The sequence below is a fragment of the Amblyomma americanum genome, chromosome 6, assembly GCF_052857255.1.
Source record: "Amblyomma americanum isolate KBUSLIRL-KWMA chromosome 6, ASM5285725v1, whole genome shotgun sequence".
Lineage (NCBI taxonomy): Eukaryota > Metazoa > Arthropoda > Arachnida > Ixodida > Ixodidae > Amblyomma > Amblyomma americanum.
Genome location: NC_135502.1, coordinates 12,659,281 through 12,665,722, shown reverse-complemented (window position 1 = coordinate 12,665,722; position 6,442 = coordinate 12,659,281).

Sequence of the window (6,442 nt, the reverse complement as noted above, 5' to 3'; positions counted from 1 at the left end):
TTAAGTGAACATTTTCACAATCACAAAGGCATAAAAAGCTGCAGAATCCAATATTCATAAACCGTGAATGACAGAACACACAAACAGTTTTTAGTCTCTATGTGCAGAAATTAGTTCATACTGCTATGAGTTCATATCCTCCATCAGACCACAGTATTATGGGCGTACATTACAGTACCGCAAAAATTACAGGGAATAAGTAACTGGTACTGCTACTGTGAACTATCCATTACAAGCTGGTAATGCAAGACCATGCTCAAATGCTTATTCTGCTGACACAGCGACAACAGAAACAATAGTTTTTCAGTCACTCTGACCAAAGGGAAGCAGGAGTGCTGGGCTGTGTAGTCCAATGAGCATTTCACAGAGGCATCTTCTACAATAAATGTGCAAGCACAAGTCTTCACATACAAACATCTCAACATTGCTCATTTCAAAAGCAAACTGTTGAATGTGCTAATGACATCTTACATGTTCAGAAGTCTGTAAGGAAGTTCTAAATGATGCACTCACTGAAGAAATTTTAGCTTTCTCAGCTTTTCAAAGCGCAAAAAAGGGCAGGGCCTGGACCAGTGGTGGCAGTGGCACTGCTTGTGGGGCGAGCAGCAAAACCAACTGCTGGCAACCTGCATTAAATAAGAGCATGATGATGTAGGTAATCCTCTGAAAAATGCATACCATCTTTTTATCACGAAAAGTGCCTTATACCATAGCGGGTTCGTTTGAACTTCAAAAGCGAAAATAAACTCGCTTATCGCATACCACTCGCCGAATGTCATGCGATACCTGCCTTCGCTCCAGCCGTAAACATGCACTACAGTGAGTGAGGGTAAACGAAAGTGGTTATGTGGCCATAAATGAGTCATGGGAGGTGCTGTGTCACTCGAAGCGTTAAGAGATGCACAACTTGCAGCACGAGAACTCGATTTTTAAAAATCTTTTTCTCGCTTTGAACAAAAACCACCTCAATTAAAACTTACAAAATGAAAGCCAATAAATTGCTCTACTAAACCCGCCATCGTCTGCATTTTGACTTGGGCCACCTCAGAGTGAAATAAGAAAAGTTTTTACTTATGTTCCGAAACACTTTTCTGCAACTTCAGTATTTTAATTCACTTCTACGCATTCAGTTTCATCAGCTGTAACATTTTTTATTGGTAATAGAAATCTATGTAGGCAAGCACTCCATTCTGAGAGGAAGTTGATATTTTTTTAAAATGTCGAAATAGTAAAATTTTTCATTTTATTTAAACTTAAAACTACTTATACCGTCCAAAAATACACGATCTGAATCATCAAAAACCAGAATATGTGCAAATGTCATTAATACATTTGTGCAGTGTTTTCTAAGAATTTAGATTTTTGATGATTATTGAGGAGTGGCTGGTTTCACACCTTTCAGAAATGTTGAAAATGACATCACCTCACAAATTTTTGGGGGCAAATTTATTTAGCTTAGATAATGCACGCTGGGACCAGCTTGAATGAATTTTCATCAACAAACTGGAGATGGTTGAGCGCAATATGTGGGGCATTTGGAGTGGAGTGACGAATTCATAAATCTCACTTCTACCCAGTCATGCTAATTATAATCTAATTAGTGTTCTTGGTACACTCTCTGGCTCTTTCTTGGCACATTAATGTTTGTATGCCAGCCAGAACCAATTTAGGACTGAGGTAATTGAATTTTAATATTTCCTAATGCTTGATTCAAACTCGTGATCCAAATACTCGATTCAAACTCCTGACATACACACCCAAAGACTGGATGCCACCATTCTCAAGTGAATAACAGTGTAGCAAAGCCTCTGCTATCCCTGCCAAAAATTAACTGTAGACACGCGCAGTTGCTAACCCGGCTGGCCATGGTAACACTTGTATTTTGTTGTTTGGTCATCGCTAGTTTACAAAAGATTCACTTTTGGTGAGAGTGGTCTCATTGTGTTTAGAATTACATAGACTTGATACATGTAAACTTCAATCCATTGTAAGTGTCCCAATAATGCTTAAGTGAACATTTTCACAATCACAAAGGCATAAAAAGCAGAAGGATCCAATATTCATAAACTGTGAATGACAGAACACAAACAGTTTTTGGTCTCTATGTGCAGAATATTAGTTCACACTGCTATGAGTTCATATCCTCCATCAGACCACGGTATTATGGGAGTACATTACAGGACCGAAAAAAATTACAGGGATTAAGTAACTGGTACTGCCACTGCAAACTTTCCATTAGCTGTTTCAAGCTGGCAATGCAAGCCTGTGCTCTAATGCATATGCTGCTGACATAGCAACAACAGTAACAATAGTTTTTCAGTCACTCTGACCAAAGGGAAGGACTGCTGGGCTGTGTAGTCCAATGAGCATTTCACAAAGGCAACTTCTACAATAAATCGGCAAGCAGAAGTCTTCACATACAAACATCCAAACATTGCTCATTTCAAAAGCAAAGTGTTGAATGTGTTAATGACATCTTACATGTTCAGAAGTCTGTAAGAAAGTTCTAAATGATGCACTCACTGAAGAAATTTTAGCTTTCTCAGCTTTTCAAAGCGCAAAAAAGGGCAGGGCCTGGACCAGTGGTGGCAGTGGCACTGCTTGTAGGGCGAGCAGCAAAACCAACTGCTGGCGACCTGCATTAAATATGAACACGATTATGTAGGTAATCCTCTGAAAAATGCATACCAATCCTCTGAAAAATGCATACCATCTTTTTATCACCATAAATATGTAACAATTCAATGCAAACAGGCCTGCTCATATATATTTACTGCACAGAAGTACTGTCTAGGAAGCCACAGCATTTTATTTCACAGGCAGCATTGTAACAGTTAGAATGATATCATTATAGTGAACTAGAATATATTACAGTGGCTCGACCGGGAGGGCACATCTACCTTTCCGGCAGCCCGTTACACTCTGGAAAGCCACCAGAAGCGCTGCTGCTCTCTTTCATACTACAGCGCGGAAGCTGAGCCCACTAGGCATCACAGAGCATAGATAGGCAATAGTCTTTAACGAATGCTTTCGCCTGTTGGAAATGCGTTCTAACAGTGTACTTCATATCCTGGGCCACATTAAAAGAGAGTAGAAGATAGATCCTGGATGCCAAGAACACTGCGAGCAAGTTGCAGCTGGGGTTGCAGCATTTAATGTCACAGCACGCTTGTATTTTTTTACGAAAAGCATAAGCCACGCTAGCACCCAAAGTCGTGAAGGTGCATAGCTTAAATTTTGCCAGTGTTAAACACTGCTTAGTGCACTTATAATAAACCAGAATTCAGCCCTTTCTTTATTTCCCTGATTTCTTGGACGTACCACGTGTAGAGCACTGCATTTAAATTGAACAGCATGTGGAAAATTATGGTACAATCAGACATCTGAATCGACAATTAAGCGAAAGCAGTTAGATTTGCCCTCGATGATTACTTAGAAGCTTTTACTCTAATGAATGTTTTTACTACATGCTGAGGCATCACACACAACAAATAATTGCCGCGGGGGGAGGAGTGATGCTAGCACTGCTTTAGCAGCAAAAGGTGCTAAATTTACCTAATGCCCCACATTTGGAAAGACAGACTGTGCATCATCAGGCATAAATTTTAATATGCAGAGTGTTCAGAATTTAGTTTTACAGACTTCTAAAAATATATATGCACTCAGTGCTGAGTGGTGTGTGCGTGTACTGTGTGATGTCCGTGCACGTTAAAGAACCCGAGGTGGTCAAAATTTCCAGAGCCTTCCACTACGGTGTCCCTCATAGCCCGAGTCACTTTGGAACATCAAGCCCCATGAAGCATAAACCATAAGGTTCAAATAAAAGAAAAATGTTTCCGCTAGTAAAACTAACCGTACAAAACAAAGAACAAACTTTTAACTTCACAAAAAAACATGGCTGATTGCAAGTGTACATGATGCCAAATAAACATGAGAGGCAGTACTCACGCTTTCTCGGTTCCAGGTTATGGCAGCGAGTACGGTCGATGCTTAATCACTGCGCTGTAAGGGTCGTATATTTATAACTTTATAGACGCACATCTTATCGTTTCTGACAGCTGTGTGATTCCATGAGATAAAACTGCCTAAATATTTCGTTTTTAATTTTCTCAATTATTTTACTTATTATGCGCACATTATTCAGTAGGCCAAATGTAAATTTTGCGTTGTGAAAATGCTAATATTTGAGAGAAAAAAGTTATAAACAACATCAAGGCAGAGGCAGCATTTTCACGCAGAGCTCAATTTCGCTAATTTGCCATGACGTAAGTATCTAGATATGAAAGCATGATGTGTATAATATTTGTGCTAAATGTGCAGGTGAGAAGGAATATGTGGGCTTATTTCCGCTATTTTGAGGAAGTTGTCGCTTGCTGGAAAAAATTTCTAAAACGACACAAGTCTGAAACGTTATTTTCATTTTTTTCTCCACAAATATATAACAGGTATATTTCAAATTTCCACAATTAATGACCATTGAGGTGCTAAAAAAAGTACACCAGCTTTCATTGCTACATAAAATTGGGAAGTTCAAAAAGTATTGCCTTAAATCCGGCATTTTTGAATACAGTAGTGTTTTTCAAAAATCAAAAGAAAAAACACCCCATCTCTAATTTTTCTTAAAACTCATGAAACAAGCCTCTAGAAGGAAAAAAGTGTATGAAAGAACGTGTTGCATTATTTTGTTTCCAACAATGTTACCCAAGCTCAAAATTGTAGTTTTTTGAGCATCACCCAGAGCGCCTAAATGAGGGGGACGGAAGCAGCAAACGCTCTTCGCTGCTCTAAATTTTCCCCATATCCCAAGACATACCTTTTCCATCAAGAGAGAGCGTACCTAATACTTTTTGTGAATTGACACCGATCTGTAACAAACATAATTCAGTAGCACTGCTATCGCTGAGTGCAGGTAAACAACAGTTCTCAATGTAATTTTCTGACTGCACAGTGCCCCTATAAGGTTGTCTTTCATTAAAAAAAAAGCCAACTAAACAGTAGAAATGAACGCAGAAGCAAACAGCATCATTTCAAAGTCAATGTCTTTTTTTAAAAAAAACATCCCAATATGTGCTTGCCAGAGGTGCTTTACAAATTCACATTCTGTACCATAGCTTTTACCATAGGCATTTTGGAGGCTCTGTGATAAGCAAAAGCTTAAAGAAAATTGTACATAAGTTGAACGAATGCCTACTGCAGCATGGCTATCACCAATCTAGGATATACCAGCATAGCCAATCCAAATAAACAGCGGCTAAAAAAGAAACCAAAATGTATTTTTAAATCAAACTCGAATTAGAAAAGAAAATTAGCCACAGTATGCCTGCAGTCAAACGACAAAGCGAGGGCCTGAGGACATACACAGCCTCATAGGTGCACTGTGCAGCAATAGAATTACATACAAAACTGGCAGCAACTTAGGTGGGCGGACGACATTAAGAAGTTTACGGGGATGCAGTAGCCGCAACTGGCAAAAGACAGGGATAATTGAAAAGACCTGGGACAGGCCTTTGCCCTGCAGGGGGGGGGGGGGGGGGGGGGGGGGGAAGGGTAGTAAGGTTGATGATGATGGCATAGGTTCCACCGAGGGGCACGCACTTCTCCCATCTCTTTATGCAGCTGTAATTACCTCATCTGTAGAAGTCGACAGCCACCAAGTTGAAAGCTCCAAGTGCCTCGTTGTGACTTCGGAAATCATAGTCTCGTCATCTGGAAGATGATTTCCCTTTAAAGATTACAACAGTGCTGGAAACAGGTGGAAGTCCGATGGTGCGAGATCCGGTGAATAAGGGGGATGCGGCAAACACGCAGCAACGTGCTTCCATTTGGGCAACATGTCAGTTGTGAACCGGGACATTGCCTTTAATCGTGTAGAAGGCTGAAAACTTCGGTGAGCATGCCACGTCTCTTGTTTTTGAGGGCCGCTCGCAATTACCGGAGCAGAAGCTTAGTATGCTCCACTGATCGTGGCACCATTTGCTAAGAAATCCATAAGACTACTCCGTGCTACGGAGGTCAGTTGATTGGACCTTGAACAGGCCAAGTCTGGAGCCATGCTGGCTGAAGAAACCAACCAGCGTTATACCGGGTGTTTCAGCGAACATTTTCAAAATTTTTCAAAAATAGGCTTTTTGTAGTGAAAAATATGGCTTTTGCGGCATAGTATTACCTGGGTTGGCGGACACTAGAAAGTCGGTGAATCGCTGGTTAACTAATTTTTAAGAATTAACTTTTTAACTAGTAGAGTTAGACACCTAGTTGCAATCAAAGATTTGTAGCCGGTCGTTTTTAATAAGTTTTCAGAATTTTGAAAGCGCGATTACCCTTGGCTTTGTGGCTCGACAAAATTCGTTTTTTTCGACTAGTTACGTGCACTGGAGGGCTTGCTTTGCCTGCATGCTTTCGAAAGCGCGTCTATTTTCGCACCGTGCAGCCAAGTTTTGTC